The sequence below is a fragment of the Mixophyes fleayi genome, chromosome 1 (assembly GCF_038048845.1).
Source record: "Mixophyes fleayi isolate aMixFle1 chromosome 1, aMixFle1.hap1, whole genome shotgun sequence".
NCBI classification, from domain to species: domain Eukaryota; kingdom Metazoa; phylum Chordata; class Amphibia; order Anura; family Limnodynastidae; genus Mixophyes; species Mixophyes fleayi.
The window spans coordinates 381,663,956-381,681,886 of NC_134402.1; positions in this window are offsets into that span (position 1 = coordinate 381,663,956).

The following is a 17,931-nucleotide window of genomic DNA, read 5'->3' on the forward strand; positions in this document are numbered from 1 at the left end:
ATTACCACACAAATCAATTGACATGACAAAATGATTCAAAGTTTACATTCTAAACTATAGAAGTTACACATTCTGTATTGTTCCAAGATGTTAATTGTTGCAGGGTGGTCAGTAGTGTAAAAAACAGAAAGTGTTCCTGTAATAATTTATTTGTAGAGACTGTGTCAATAGACATTTTATCACATTCCAAGGTGCCGATTCAATTCTGCCGAGAATAACGCAGCGTTAGTAGTTTTACCCTTAATACGGTAATTTCAACGGTGGGTTTTTAGTCACGGCTCCCTGAGCTGCGGGATGAAATCCAGATTAAAATGACCATATTAACGGTAGTACTGTTGACGCCGCACTATTCGTGGCAGAATTGAGTCTCCCCTTTGGAGTCTTAAACGCCTATTTACTAAGGTACCTTTAGCCTAAAATACCACATCAGAAGATAACTGAAAAATAAAGTTTTGAAGTTATTTATAACTAAAGTATTGCAGCTGCTGCGGTTCCACTGACTTTGTACACAAAACCGTCACCATAGGTTTCTGCAACAGCTTTTGAAGTTTCTTTTGCCATGAATGCCAGTCTCCTGGTTTGCTAATGTTTCCAAATGGACCAGTCTTTCTTTAATTGTTTCCATGGGTGTGCTCCCACACTCCCAAAAACATACTAGTAGGTTAATTGGCTGCTATCAAAATTGACCTTAGTCTCTCTCTGTGTATGTTAGGGAATTTAGAATGTAAGCTCCAATGGGGAAGGGTCTGATGTGAATGAGTTCTCTGTACAGCGCTGCGGAATCAGTGGCGCTATATAAATAAATGATGATGATGATGATGATCTGCTAGTATGTTTTTTGGAGTGTGGGAGCACACCCATGGAAACACAGGAAGAACATACAAACTCCACACAGATAAGGTCATGGTCGGGAATTGAACTCATCACCCCAGCGCTGTGAGGCAGAAGTGCTAACCACTTAGCCACCGTGCTGCCCACATATAACTCCAAGCAGCATATTAAGTTACTGTAATGGGTGTTTTGAACTTCCTTAAGGAAATTTCTCTTAAAGTTGGTGTATTGGGGAACTAGTCATATTACTAGTTACAATTGTTTTCCACTTATTAAACTATACAACAAATGAAAAAGTGTTCTTTACAAACGTGGAAAGTATTACTGTGAAATAAATTGGTCAGGGCTGCCAAAGTTGTATCATAGGTTTAGGAAAAGACGAAAAATTTGTCTGAAAGATGTACTATGTTTTTCCAGATTTAGAGGGGAGCCCCATAGCTGAACTTAACCAGTTCAGGACTCTTATATTTTATTTTAAGGCAAAGTATTGAGTGATTCAGCATGGGTCAGAAATCCTAGCTGAGAGAATAGCAGACAGCAACCTGAAAGAGCTCAAAAGTTGAGATTATGTCGACATTCAAGCACCTTGTCAGAAATGCGTTGCATTGGTGCCTGGGACACAACATGATTTCTGATTTAGTTATATCGCTGTACAATATGTTTATGAAATACATGTGATATATTAAAGCTAAATCTCCAAGGATGATGCGGCCTAAAAGCAATTCACAGCAGAGGAAGTCATTCATTAGCTCTAATCAATAGTGAAGTGTGCAGGCCAATGCGAACAGTAACCTCACCTGGAAACAAGTTTTTATGTAACTGGAAATCAAATAATACTTATCTAGGCTGAAAGGTAAAATTCTAGAAAAACTTAAGGGAGTACATAGCAGCATCATTAAAAAAGTTCCAGTGCAATCTGTAAAACTGCCTACTGATAACATTGGAGAGTATATGAGCAGAGAAGCTTAAGTATGTTTTAATGATCACAGAAATTATGCACCAATTTATATTCCTGAGCAGAGGTGGTTTAACATTATCTGGGGCCTGGGCTGTATGACTGGTCCCCACCCCACACGTGTAATGCAAATGTAGTCGAGACTCGTGGTCCTGGGGATATAAGGCCTGCTCAGTCTCTCCTTGTCACAGATGCTTCTCAACCATTTTCCCCTTGTCGCATACGCCCCAAACTTTCCCACCCAGGTTCCTACCTGCTGTGGTTTTTGGTGGAGGAGGAAGTCTCCGGTCTTCACAGAAGGTCCCACCACTGCTGCTCCAAGTGGTAAGGATCTCTGTTAAGAACACAGATGACTCTCGCTGATGACGCCCCTAGCACTCTGAACAGACCGCCTACATCATGGACCAGCAGCATAAGCTGTGCTGGGTAGTGAATTACAGCACTGACCCCTCCTCCACGGGACACCACAGCAAGGTAAGAGCTGCTAGTGTGTCTAGAATAAGGAGACCTGCACCCAGGTGCCCCTTTACACTGTGCACAGCATCTTAGTCATGATTGGGCACGTGGAAAAATCTAATCATAAAGAAATTAAGTGGCGTACCTATTATAATCCCCCACTCACCTGAGCAAAAGTTGCAAAAATAAAGAACCACCTTTTCTCATAGAGAAGGCAAGCCGTATGCTAATGGACTCCAACATTCCAAACACATTTTAGAGAGAAGCACTAACCACAGCAATCTACTTACAAAATCATCTACCATAAAAATCAGTAACGGCTTATACCTAACAAGCTGTGTAATGGTAAAAAACACGGTGTAGTTCATGGAAAATGCTTGGCTGCACATCATCATCTATTTATATAACACCAGCAAATTCCGTAGTGCTTTACCAATTGGGTATCCAAAATGAAAGCCTCTCCAGACTGGGAGATCAAGCCAAGTGTTGTAAATCAGAAAAACACCCCCCAACAACCAGAAATCATAAAGGAACCATGATCATAAAAGGAATACTACCCTGCAGATTATCATACAAAAATGACACATAAGAAATATTGGAACCTAAATCTTGGAAAGAGATCGTCCAACTAGTAATTATCGCCATAATGCTCCTATCGATTTCTGTAGGTATTGCTGGCTAGCCAGAGAAGCTGCAGCAATAGGTAATCACTAATTTCCTATTGCTTAGCCATCTGACTGTGGAGTGTGACTCTGCAGGGACAGAAAAACTGAACAAACACTGGGAGTGGGAGTGGGATATGCTGTGTCTGCTGGGATCCTGGTGTCTTACTGGACCATCGGTGAGTAGAGTATGTTATGAGTGGAAGACACAAGACAATAGAGAGAAAAGGAGAGGAGAGAAAGTAAAGTAAATAAAAAGTACCAAGAGAGAAAAACAGAGCAACCAGCAAACAAGGAGAAAGAAGGAAAGCAGAAATAGAATGAAAAAAAAGACAGAGAAAACTTCAGGAGAACCTAGAGAGGATAAACAAGCAGAAAACACAGAGAACTAAGTACAACAGGGGCAGGGGGCAGATTGGTTTAAAGCAGCAATCTTACATATATGGTGTTTTTTTTATCTTCAAATAGCAAGTTAAGTACCTTTTTCCGATAGTCATTTTTCTTAGTTGTCTTTCTGCAAATCAGCTCCTTTTCAAAATCTCTCTTGACGATACAAAATATGGTGGCCCATGGCACTGTGCAGAATTAGAAATCATTAATAGCAGCCTGAAGAAACAAACCATGGCAAAATGCTAGATACCAAGATTCTTCTTATAGCCCGTCACAGTGATTTATGCGAACAAAAACCCATGCACCTTATATTTTCATGGGATTGCTTCTTTACTGGGAGGCTGCAGAGGGTAAAAATGTACTCTGGTACCACCATCACAAACAGTCACTGCAGCTTCAAACTGGTTATTGTAAACCTGTTGAGAGACCTGTGATTGAGAACACTGTGTAAAAACTATTATTTTGCTTATTGAAACACTGGTATAAAAAGCAAAGGGGAACAGTGCCTAAAACTGTGTGGTTGGACTTATAATGACACCTGCTGTTCAAAGCTGTGAATTACATCTCTGTGGAAATAAAGTTTAATCTTCACATACCATTGATCATCCTCAACATTTATTTATATAGCGCCAGCAAATTCCATAGTGCTTTACAATTGTGAACAAACACAGCAATACAACAACACTGGGTAATACAGACACACAGAGAGGTACAAGCGTACAATCTTACTATATTATCTCTTCTGGCATCAGTCATGTAGAGTGTCTCTTGCACCACATACCCATCACAAGCTGCTAAAGGAAGAATCAAAGAAATTGGAAATGGCAACTCAAGAAGAAATTGAATCATTGCATAAAAGTTAAACATGGCTATTGACCCAATTACCAAAAGTGATTACATATAAATGTACACTGAAAACTTAAATACAACACTAATGGAGACATTACAAAGAGTGTTTCAGAGTTAGACTAGTTGTCAAAGGATATTATTAAAATTTGTTCAAGATTATGATAAAACATATGGTCCCGTGGTAAAGCGTGCAGCCGTGAAAACACTGTTATATTTTGATCTAGTATATGGTAAATATATGTAACACAGCCTTGAATAAAAGATTAAATTATTCTGCATTTTGGTCTAATATCTGCTGTGCTGATCTATATACTTGTTTGCTAGTTTAGGAACTTTATTGCAACCCTGTGTAATATGTTACTAAGGAGATATTCATAGACATTGAACACAGTTCTTTCCATTATAAGATTCCCTTAGGAAGGTCAGAGTTTTTTGCAAGGTGTGTTATTTCTCAAAGTATGTTTTCATTTTGGGTTTTTTACAAGAATAGTAAGCATTAAACATCTGTACCTAGAAAAGCAGCTCCAAGATAAAACACTTCCCTTTCATGTCTGCTTCTAGAATCTCTTCTGCACAGATGCTCACAATCCATATATTGTTCACCAACCGTTTACTTGCCAAACCTCTGGGGCTAGATTTACTAAGCTGGTAGTATTTAGTACCTTCTACAAAATGACAGCTAGAATCTGATTGGTTGCTATAGGCAACATCTCCACTATTTCAAACCCGCAGCTTAGTAAATCTAGCCCCTGGTCTCACTTTTCCTCATACATATTTATGAAATTCTTACTAGCTATATTTTTGTTTCTTTTTTGCAATGTCATTTTCTAACCACTGTTTCTCTACTACAGACCCATTATCTCAGGTCTAGACTTTCTATAGTTACCCTGCTATATTTCCACTTTTTAACAAATCCTTTACACTTTTATTTATTCTGTTGCTGGTTCTGGCAGGTGATGTTGAAGCAAATCTTCCCTTATCCAAATGCCAATATTGTTGTGTTCCTTTTCAAGCTCCCAAAGGGGTTCTCTGTTACTCGTGAAAATATTCGCAATCTAATTCCTAAACTGGACAAATGAAGAGTTTAGTACTTTATGCATATGCTTAAAGTCATAATTCTTACAGAAACATGGATGAGCCCCAAATTTGGGGGTAGATCTATTGCCATTCAAGAATTTTTCTGTTTGGTTTTAGGAAAGAGCACAAAAAGAGGAGGATGTGTATTATTCAGTGTGGTTTTCCTTTTGCAATGATATGTAACTTCTGTCGTTCATCTGAATTTAAATACGTAATTGGGAAAATGTTCCTTCTCTTCACCAATTAGATCTTTATTGCTGGTACCTATGAAGCTTGTAAAACCTCTGTACAGTCACTAACTGCTATGATAAACCTTCTGGGCATCCTTGTTTCTCAAAATTCAAAAAGTGAGATGTTGTTTCTTAGGGACTGTAATGTAAATTTACTTGACCACAGAAACAGCAAATTTTCTTCCAAATTCAAATCAGTAAATCAAGTCAATTAATTTTTCAAGCTCCAAGGACCAATCTCAATGAAAAATCCAATTTCTAAAATCATATACTAAAATCCTGTACGCAAATACATTCAAACACTTTAACCATGGACATTTCCATGATGACTTTCCCTGGTATAGTATCAGTGTAATGCATGCAATTCAGTATTGCTATCAGAGATTGGAGATAACTATGCACTATTTCTTTCTTTAGAACAATCCGGCTGCACATTATTTCCATTACTACAGTAATTTTTGAGCAAAAATCAGCAGAGATCATCATTATCATTTATTTATATAGCGCCACTAATTCTTCAGCGCTGTACAGAGAACTCACATCAGTCAAATCCCACTGCCGCATTAAATCTGCCCCTATGACTACTTTGTGGGGTGCACTGCTTCTTTGTTGGAGACACTTAACTACAACTGGAATTCAGATGGCCTGTTTGAGCAGATTCGTTCAACACCCTCCCCAACAAAATATCATCACAAAGTTACATTTACTTCACTATATGAAGAGGAGGTTTTGTATGAGCTTATTTTGATCTAGAAGAGGGGTCAGCAATTTTTTTTCGGTTTCTTGACTGATCGTCAAGCTCTAAACCCAATCTCTGCAAGGCACCTTTCAATAGTTTTTAAAGAAATGTTAGCTCCTGCTCCCTTCCACATCATCATCACATGTTTTCCTAGCGATTTTTGGTTCTCTGTTGCAATTTTCTTGAGCAGTCTGTCCTGCCTGGGCTTAATTTTACGACTGCTCAGTTTCCCCATAAAACTGTTCTGTTTAATCTTCTTATAAAACAGCATAGTTTTACGGGAAGATTCAGCCAAGTTGTGCTGCCACCTGGTGGAGCAATATGGTAATAAATTGCCTAAATTAAACTATTTTGATGTTTACATCATAGAATATAAATCATAATATATTTATTATATATTCACTATTCCTAATTCATTGTCCAACCACTGTATATACACAGTATCCACTTTAACAGGGTATGACCCGTAACGTGCTTAAACTGTCTACCCAAGAGGTAATACCTCAGAGTGTCTAATGCCCATTTAATAGCCACTGCTTCCTTTTCTACAAAGGCGTACATCTTCTCATGCTCATTGAGCTTTCCACTAAGGTTAATTATAGGGTGCTCTTCACCATCTCTGTTTTGGGACAATACGGCACCTACCCCTTCATTTGAGGCATCTGTCTGCACAACAAACTCCTCTGAAAAAATCTAATACAGACTCTCACCTGTTTTTCATTAACAGGACAGAGCCAGTTTTGGATAGCCAAAATCCCAAGCACCTAACCTCTTTCATTGCTAAAAAAAATTTGGATTAGTTGCTATCCTTGCCTTTCCGAATAAGTCCAACACTGTTAGAACCCTATCTAGGTGAGAGTCGCAATTCGTGCTGTGAATCACAACATCATCCAGACAGGCAGCTGCATATTGTTTGTGGGGCTTCAAAATTGTATCCATTGCATGCTGGAAGGTTACTGGGGCCCCATGTAATGCAAACAGTAACATACTGATAGAGCCCTTCTAAAACAGAGAAGCATGTTGTTCTTTTGCGCTATCGGTCATCATCACTATTTAGTGTCATATCAGTCAAGGGTACTTATCAATAACCTTTTGTGTGGTGAGATATCTATCTAACTCATCCATATCGGGCATGGGGTAGACATCGAAATTGAACACTGCGTTCATCTTACGGAAATTGTTACAGAAGTGTAGGATGCCATCTGGTTTTGGGATTAGAACTATAGGGCTGCACCACTCAATATTAGACTCTTCTATAACCTTGAGTTCAAACATTTTTTAACCTCCTTGGAAATAGCCTCTTGCTGGGTTTTGGTTTTAGGTTGACCTTGACTTCTGGTTCTGTAACAATGTCATGTTTTATTATGGCCATTCTGCTGGGTAGCTCTGAAAATATACCCCTGTTTTTTATGATGAACTCTTTAGCCCTATTCTTTTGGGGTGCTGACAGTGCCTCTGACACTTTCATTTCTGGAACTAAAGCAAGTTGGGATATTGGTGGGCCAGATTCAGCTGACAGGCTAACCTATCCTCCCAGGGTTTTATTAGGTTATTATGTTAAATTTACTCAGACTTTCTCTTCCCTGGCTGATACACTTTATAGTTAACCTCACTTTTCCCTGATCTCAAACAGACCCTGCCATTTTGCAAGAAACTTGCTTTCTACTGTGGGCACTAAAATCAGAACTCTGTCCCAAGGGGCAAATGTACATACACTGGTGTTCCTATTATACACCCTCTGTTGAGCTTGTTGGACCTGTTCCATGTGTTCCTAGACAATGGGCACCACCACATCAATCCTGTTCTGCATTTGAGACATTGTGTGTTTGGGCCATCTGAATAAGTTTCTAGATTCCCCAAGGTACTTAGCACCCAGAGGTAAACACTCAAAGCTTGCTCATACCTTGTTAACTGTATCTGATTCAGAGGATACATCTAAACAGGAAGGGAATTTGATGGAAGATTCCAATTTTACCCAGCGGGGAGACTGGGATGAGAATGGTAGAAACCAGGGAATTCAGGACTTGGTGCGGTATGTCAGACCCTGGATCTTGTGGAATCAGAGGACCTGGGCCTCTCAGATCAGGGATTATTCAAATGCAAGAAACCTAAAACTATTTGCTTTCCACCTTCAGCGGAAATAGCGGAATCTGCCTGGAAACAACCAGACAGAAAATTTCCAGTTCCTCGCAGATTTGCTATACTTTACCCCCTGCAGGAGCAAGAAGTTACACGCTGAGAGCAATTACCTAGGGTAGATACTCCAGTGGCTAGGTTGGTACGGCATACAACCTTCCCAGTACCCAGCTCTACGGTTCTTCAGGACCCTACTGACCATAAAATAGAGAGTCCCTCAAAACGGTCTTTCTTGCGGCTGGCACCGCATTTAGACCCTTATTCTTGTCTGCTTGGATGGCCAGAGCTAAGGAGTCTTGGGCTGATCAATCAGCCGCAGGTTTGCAGGACTCTGAATTATATCCCCTAGATCTCTACCTAAAGGAAGCTTCAGGTTATCTTTACGAGGCGGCTCAAGATGCGGCTTCCATCTCCTCTTCGGTGTCTACATCAGCAGTGGCAACCAGGAGGACAGTTTGGCTTCATTCATGGGATGCAGATGGGGAATCAAAGAGATCCTTAGAAGCTTTACCATTTGCTGGGTCAGTTCTTTTTGGTCCAGAACTGGACAATATGATTAGCCAAGCAACTGGAAGTATTTTCACGAACTCCGCGGTTTTGGTCCTTTCAGCCATCCTTACGTGGGAACGCAGCCTATAGGGGCCGGGCCGCCAATAGGAGCCGACCCCTTGCAACCCGAGGACAGTCGCAAAAGGGTAGAGGTTCTTACTCCAAGAGACATCCAAATTCCAAGATGTCAGACAAGCCTTCCACATGACTGGATCTCCCCTTTCCTCACGGCTGCGGGGGTAGGGGGTCTTCTACAATTATTCAAGGATCAGTGGGCAGTGTCCACCCAAGACAATTGGATATTGGGGATCATGTCCAGAGTTTACTTTATAGAAATAGTTGGTCCTGTTCCTCATTATTTTTTTTCACACTCCCTTACCTCAGGAGGTAGAAAAAAGACGGGCGATGCTCCAATCAGTCGCTTCTCTTCTATTGGCAGGGGTTATTTGCAGGGTCCCGGAATCTCAGAAAGGTTAGGGTTCTATTCAAATTTGTTGTTGTTTCCAAAACCAGACGGTTCGTTTCAGCCAATTCTAAACCTCAAGAGCCTAAACAAACACCTTCGAGTGGAGAAGTTTCGGATGGAATTAGGCCGCTCATTGATCAATGGATTGGAACCCCAGGAATTTCTGGTGTCTATAGACATTCAGGACACTTATATACATGTTCCCATTTGGGAGGGTCATCAGTCCCTCCTTCATATTACAGTCAGAAGATCCCATTTTCAGTTCAAGGTGCTCCCTTTCAGTCTTTCCACCGCCCCGAGAGTCTTCACAAAAATTATGACGGCACATTTACGTGCTCTGGGGTTAAACATTGTTCCGTATTAGGACAATATACTTTTCATCAGGTCCCCTTCTAAATCAGCATCTGACGCTGTCTATTTGGATTCTGGAGCTGCATGGTTGCATAATCAATTATTCAAAATCCCAGTTGGTGCCGTCACAGAGGATGATGTTCCTAGGCCTCATCATAAACACCACTGTTCAGAAGACTTTTCCCCCGGAACATAAAGTTCAATCGCTGCAACTCTCTGTACGATCAATCCGAAATTACCCTTGTCCTTCCATGCACTTGGCCATGAGGGTTCTGGGGTTAATGGTATCAACATTCAAAACCCTCCCTTATAGTCGGTTCCACTCTCATATCTTCCAATGGGATCTACTGAGACAGTGTTCAGGCTCCCCTCTTCATCTGGAGACCCAGCGGATCAGACTTTCAAGAGAGACTTGGCAATCTCTGAAAAGGTGGCTAGTTCAAGAACATCTGATAACGAGCCAATCTTTTGCCCCGTGGTCTTGTATCCTGGTGACCACCGATAGCAGTCTGAAGGGCTGGAGAGCGGTTGTTCTCCATCTTCGTCTTCAAGGACTTTGGACAGCCAAGGAAACGCTTCTGCCCATAAACATCCTCGCATTAAAAGCCATGATATTAGCCCTCCAGGGAGCGTAGTTCCTCCTTCAAGGTGGGTTAGTCCGCCTCCAATCCGACAACGCCACAGCGGTGGCATATGTAAATCGACAGGGAGGAACAAGAAACGCAGGAGTCATGCAGGTAGCAGTATAGATCTTGTGAATTGAGAACTTCATTCCAGCACTTTCAGCAATGTTTATTCCAGTAGTGAACAACTGGAAGTGGATTATCTAAGCAGATATGCAATCCTTCCGGGAGAATGGGAGCTGCACACTCAGGTGTTTCATTAGCTGGTCCGGAGTTGGGGTCTACCAGATCTGGATCTAATGACATCCAGACACAATTACCAGGTTTTAAGATTCTGTGCAAGAGCCAAGTATCCCCAGGCAATTGCAGTATATGTGATGATCATGAAGTGGGAGTTCCAATTGGTATCTCTCTTCCCGCCTATTCCAATGATTCCATGGATTCTCAGGCAACATTGTTAATGGCAGAAGAACCAGTCTGTGGCCGTTCCCTCAGACCCAATCTTCTCAGACAGGGACCTTTCCATCATCCGATTTTACCTCGGCTGACTTTAACGTCGTGGCTGTTGAAGCCGGCCTCTGGAGAGCCAAAGGGTTTTCTTCTAGAGTAGTGGAGGCCCCGATGAGAGCTAGAAGGTCGGTTTTGGCAAGGATTTATCACAGGGTGTGGCGGATCTACATCCAATGGTGTGAGCAAAACTTGTTTACTCCTGGGTCTTTCAGAATAGCCAGACTTCTTGCTTTTCTTCAGGATAATTTAGAGACTGGGCTGCGACACAGTTCGCTAAAGGTGCAGGTCTTGGCACTATCCATTTTCTTTCAACGTCATTTGGCCACATTACTAGATGTACGTACTTTCCTTCAGTGAGTGTTGCATGTTCAACCCTGTCAGGATCTGCCTGCAAGCTGTCTATGTGGTTCAGCCCGAGTTGCCTGTCTATGCGGTTCAGCCCGAGTTGCCTGTCTATGCGGTTCAGCCCGAGTTGCCTGTCCATGCGGTTCAGCCCGAGTTGCCTGTACATGCGGTTCAGCCCGAGTTGCCTGTCCATGCGGTTCAGCCCGAGTTGCCTGTCCATGCGGTTCAGCTCGAGTTGCCTGTCCATGCGGTTCAGCCCGAGTTGCCTGTCCATGCGGTTCAGCCCGAGTTGCCTGTCCATGCGGTTCAGCCCGAGTTGCCACTCTATGCGGTTCAGCCCGAGTTACCACTTGGTGCTGTCTGCTTTGAGGCTTCTCACAGCGCTGTCTGCCCCGAGGCTTCTCACAGTGCTGTCTGCCCCGAGGCTTCTCACAGTGCTGTCTGCCCCGAGGCTTCTCACAGTGCTGTCTGCCCCGAGCCTTCTCACAGTGCTGTCTGCCCCGAGGCTTCTCACAGTGCTGTTCCCGCCAAGCCTGCCATCCCGTCCGGGCCTGCTGCCAAGCCTGCCGCCCCGTCCGGGCCAGCTGCCAAGCCTGCCGCCCAGTCCGGGTCAGCTGCCAAGTCCAAGTCATCCTTTGCTGAGAGTGCCAAGTCTGAGCCGTTGCCTTTCTTTGAGGGGCACATTTCCCAACTTGGTGCCCTTTTGAGATTTGCTGCTTCTTACATTCCCTCCATACCTGAGCTTGTTAACAACCCTAAGAGACAGGTACTGTTCCTAATTTCATATTTTAGAGGGGAAGCTTTGGAGTGGGCAAACCCATTTATTGAAACGGATCATTCCATCCTATCGGACTTACAACTGTTTGTTGAGGCAGTAATCAAAAAGTTTTCTCCAACCCCTGCAGTGCCATCTTGTGGGTCACCTGTGCTTTTGGCAACACTACCCAGCACTACAGTCCGAGAACTACCTTTGTGCTCCACCCTGTTGGCTCAGGTCCCAACTCCGAGGAAGTCCCGTAAGAGAGGAAGACGTAAGAAGAGAGGTGCTTCTGCAGTGCTTGAACTGACAACTGGCATGGTCTCTTTTGCCTTTCCGCCCATGGACGAGGACTTTTCTGCCAGGCCCCCTATTGTGGACTATGATTCCGATGAATTTAGACATTTTTGGTAATCGGGCGTCTGGAATCCGCCCTAAGGGGGGGTACTGTCAGGATCTGCCTGCAAGCTTATGCATTACATGCTGCTTTGCCTGGCAGCTCCTGCCTTTGTCCTTATTATTGTATTGCGGCAGTACCTCTGATTACCAGAGGTGCTGCTATTGTCCTTTCTTGTTTGCTTTAGGGGTTAACTTGTTCACTAATTATTCCATGCACCTGGGTGTGTTCTCATTTCCCTTTATATACCTGTCACTCCCAGCACACATTGCTGGTTATTGATGTCATATCCTGTTGTTGCACCCTGTGGATTCTTCCTCCTGCCTTGCTCCTGTGATCATGCTGCATTGGGATCCCAACATACATTCTGCTGCCCTGTTTTCATCTGTGAACCTGGTACTTTCCTGTGCATCTCCCTGTACTTGCTGCCTGAAATCTTTCCACACCTCCTGTTTACCTGCAACTGTGTATACCTGGTAATTTCTACAAGACCATTGTTACATCATCTGTTCAGTCTCTCCAGCAATAAACATTGTTTGTTTTTTCACCTATCTATGGCTCCTTAGCTGTATTTCTACATTGATCCGTGACAAACCCCCTTATGTCTTGTATTTGGCTCCCTGGGATCTCATCTTGGTCTTGGAAGTTCTTCAAGGTCCTCCTTTTGAACTGTTGGAGTCTGCTGACTTGCGTGCTACGATGTGGTAGGTGGTGTTCTTGTTGGCTATAGCTTCTGGGCGCAGGGTGTCGTAATTCAGTACCTTATCATGCAAGTTCCCTACATGTACCTACCTTCCTTCCAAAAGTGGTTTCTGGGTTCCACATAAATCAAGAAATTGTGTCCCGGCTCTTTGGTAGGGGGTGTCTCCTTTGGGGCCCTCCTCTTCTGCCTCTCTGGATGTGGTTCGGGCATTAAGGTTTTATGTGGATTGAACTTCGACTTTTTGCGTAAATCTGATTCTCTATTTGTTCTTTATGATTCCCATAAAAGAGGTTGGCTTGCTACCAAGCCATCCATTGCACGTTAGATTAGAGCTACAATTAGATAAGCTTATGTGGGCAGGGGCCATCCTGTGCTGGGGGTTCTCACAACACATTCTACCGATGCGGTGGGGGTGTCCTGGGCTGCTTGTCACGGAGCTACCACGAATCAGGTTTGTCGGGCGGCAACCTGGTCCTCTGTACACATTTTCACCCGTTTTTATCAGTTCAACATTTTTGCATTTTCTGCCACCAGTTTTGGTATTAGAGTTTTGCAAACAAGCCTACCTGTAAGAAACTTACCTCTCCTCGTTCCTGCTCCCAATCCCAGCCACCGCTCTGTTCTTATGGGCGGCTGCTCTGCTGCAGTCATGTGACTCAGGGGTGGGAAATTTGAATTCCCTTCTCCTATATCTAGCGCGCTTTGACACAATGCCTGTGTCAGAGCAAAAAGTTACTACTTGGCGTCTGGCTCTCCCTGTGTATCCTGTGCTGCTTCTGGTGTTTCCCTGTGTATGACTTTTGGCTTGATAGACCTCAGCTTCTGGATCCATTGCTGCCTGAGTAGCTGTGTATCTGACCCGGCTATACTTATTGACTACGCTGCTACCTGTGTATTCGACCCGGCTATCCTCATTGACTTCCTTTTATATAAACAGATCGGAAGGGGGACTGGAAGTATTTTTTTTTTTGGTCACTATTGCAATTCTTGCCATTTGAATTTAGGATATTATAAGCAGGCACTGGTGTGTGTACAGTATATATTTATTGAAACTAATTGTTCAAAAATTGAGCCAAAATTTTGACACTAAGAATTTGGGAAATTGTTCTTATCTTAAAATACAAATTGAAATATGAAGATGGAAGTTTCCTTAACAGAAAAATACATTTAAGGAAATATTAATCTGCTGTGGAAAATAAGGTACAAAGAAATTGAAAATTCCTAAGGAACCTTAATTCTTGAGGGAAAAAGTGGATACATTATTACCAAGAGCTGTCAATATCAAGAGTGCTTTGGCAAATATCTACAATCACAGACATATGTAAGAATACTGTTCAGAACAGTTGCAAAGTGTGTTGTAACTTATTTGAAAGTCAGTTATAAAAGGAAAATAAATAACTAGCTATGGCTTTCACAAAGATAACTGGTTGTGAAGATGCAAACTGACCCGTTGATACAAAATACAGCAAGTCTACAACTGTTTTTTTGTTTGGCACTATATGCTGGATCAATATAAAATAAACAACAGTACTACTTTCATCAATTGAAGCTGAATATATTGCTGAAGCTAAAGCTTGTTACGCTCTCAGCTCTTGATGGACTTGGGGACGGAGATGCACAAACCATTCAACCAATCCTTATGTTGACAGACACTCAAGTATGTACAAAAGTGTCAGGGATAATGAACTTTTGTAGCAAACACATTGATGACAAGTACCACACTTAGATAGACAGACAAAGGCAATACTGAACTGCAACACTGTCCAACTTTGACTACGATTGTGAATGCATTGACGATGCCACAATGTCACAAAGAACTGATGAAGAGGATTAATCTTGTGGAATAACACTTATACTGTTGAGACTGAATGTTAAAGGTATAACAGACAACAGTAGTGTTAATAATAACATCTGTGATTAGTGGAATTTCTGCCAGGATAATTGATTTATTAATTTCTCTAATTTAATTCCTTTTAGAAACAATATATACTTAATAGAAAAGCTAGTATTATTGAATCTTTTTTGTTATTTACAACTACAACATTTTCTACAGGTACCAGATTTAAATTGCTTTGCAAAAACTGTCCCTTCAGTAAAAACCTATACCTTTTTATGTTTTCAAAAATTTTTAACTTTGAAGGACCTAAATTGTCCTCCACGATGTTCTCTCTACTTATGGTTTCTTAATACATCAATATAAACAAAATCTTAATGCTGACATCAGCAGCAATACCACATACTGCAATGTCAGCAGCAATAGGGGGCTATTTGGCCAGCGTGAGCTGCTCCAAAACATGCCAAATAATCAGATCCCAAAGTATCTGTAACATGACTATTGTTGAACCATGTGAGTGCACACAGGCCAAGAGAGCTAGTGGTGCCACAATCTGGACATTGATGATGTTGCTCTGTGCTCAAGCCTTTAGTCCTAACAATCTTCATTATGTTCCTGGAGAAGTTAAAATAAAAACGAAAACAATTTTAAAATAATCATGTCTTTTCAAAGCCATAAATGATTTCCAGATGTTTACCCTAAAATATTAAGATGTATGTAGCCAGTGTTTTACATCAAGTGTGATTTATCAGAGGAATTTCAGATAAAAGGGAGAGTTTGTATTAGGTCAAACATGCCCAGAGAGACACACAAAAACACACAAAACACACACACACACGAGTGTGCTCTCGTCTTTAATCAGCAATCTGTTCATGTCCACATAGTAAGAAAGGATTTTAAAGTTGAAGAAGTATTTATTGTTTTCTGCATATTAAAATGATATTTAGAGGTGTCTACTTTGGACAATTGTTTCTTAATTAGTGGATAACTGCAATGTTCTCATTGTACCTGCAGTGAAAACAAATACTAGTGAGCCAGATCTCCTATTCAGTAAGCACTGTTCAATTGAATTATATGGAGGAATTTTTCTATTTCACTTGGCTGAGTAAACAATATGGCATCTCCCACATAGGAAGCCTACCCACTGTAACTTAGATTCTGCTGCCCCCTGTAGCTGTGCCCTATTTAGCTTGTAGGTGCTGGTGCTCCCCTGTGGACCCCTTTTCACTTGGGAAAGTGAACAGCAGGGCCGGACTGGCCATCTGGCACTTCTGGCAAATGCCAGAAGGGCCGATGGTCAGATGGGCCGATCCGTCCCCCTGCAGGCTCGAGCAGCAGCAACTCCTGGCACCAGGGCTGGATGTCAGCCCCGCACACAGGGTGGATTGACAGGCTAGTGCCGGGAGAGGCACCAACTGTACTAATGTTTGGGTCCACGGATCGTAATCGGATCCGACCCTCCCCTGCTTTCTTCTCTCTCTTTTTGTTAAATCATGTGACAGCGCGCATCACATGATGTGCGCGCCGCCCCACGTGTGCAGAAGGGAGAAGAAGGCAGAAGTCCCGGCCTCTGCAGCACCGGATAAAAGATGGTAAGTGTGGGAAGGGGAGGGGATATTAAAGCTGAGTGAGGAGGCTATCTGAGCTCTTTGGTTTTGTTTTTGCCACCGACATGATTTCAATTGTGTTGGCAATAGAGGATTTGTTCACCAATACGACAGTATGAAGCCTCTAGACAGATCACCCTGTTTCTATTTTGTATAATTCTCACAATTTTCTAAATCCAAGTAGAGTATCCGTATGATGTGTGCAGCAGTCCAATATCATTTTTATTTTGCTTTTTAATTCCATTTTTCATGATTATTATTATTTTTATTTTTTGGTAATTTTTATATGCATGTATTTCTATTGTATTTACAATCTTTTATACATCAATTTGCCTTGGATTTATAGGGATACAGCAGTTTTGACAGGATTCTGACAGAATCAATTAAAATATAGGGAATCAGTTCTTTTGCCCGGGCAAACTATATGTATTGATCTCCCTCTATACAGAAAATCTAGGTGTTTATACATGGGGATGTTATTGTCTGTTAATTATTGTATTATCCTTCATATTTATATGATTCTGCCTCGCTAATATACAAGCTTTTTTAATACTGTCATGTTGCTTAAGTGTAATAAAACTTTTTGATGTAGTACTTGGTATAAGTTTATCAGTGTACCCTAATTGAAGGGGGTAAGGATCACAGGTTTTTTCCAGCGCTCGACATTCTGTTTATCTCCTTTGAGGTTAACGATTTGATGAATCGTGGTTTGAGCTGCAGGGTTCTCCATGTGATACCCCTATTATAGAGATTATTTATTGGTTTGCTAGCGCCGAGGGCGATTCTCTAGGGAATCTTGGCTTTAGTCCAATATGCTACCTACTGTTTACCATCTTTTTGGTTACCACAACATTACTGCCCCATGTTCAAATAACCGCACAGGCATCATATCCCACTGTAGCAGATAATGTTTGATAGTTGCCAGACATCAATGTTAATACAATAAATATATTTTTCATGTACATTCACTGCAGGTCTATCCACTGCTAGAACTATTTGTGATAGAAAAGTGGTTTGTTTGTATTTGCAGCGTTAGAAAGTGCGCTTTGAACTTGAACACTTCAATACAAAACAAAAAGGCAGATTAAATGGTGACGCAGTGGTATCTTAATATTATGGTAGCTAAATCTCATTTCATTGCTAGCACTCATACTGTAAATAAATCGCCAGAATTCAAAGTTGTACGCAGTTGTAAATTCCTGCTGGTTAATGTTTAGAGCAAGGACAACTAAACGTAAGGTGGACCACTGGAGACGGCCGTTATGTGGGCAAGCTTCTGCCTCCACTAAGACGATGAGTAGTGTGTCCCTGTAAAGATCTGATCTGCCAGATCAAATCCAGGTCTGAAATATTGTAATTGTGAGCAGTTATCTGCTATGCTCAAAGCATGAGGGCTTTTTGTTAGCTAGTCATTCAGCTTGACCAACTTATGTAGCCAAATTGGTAACAGATTGGTGATCTCCC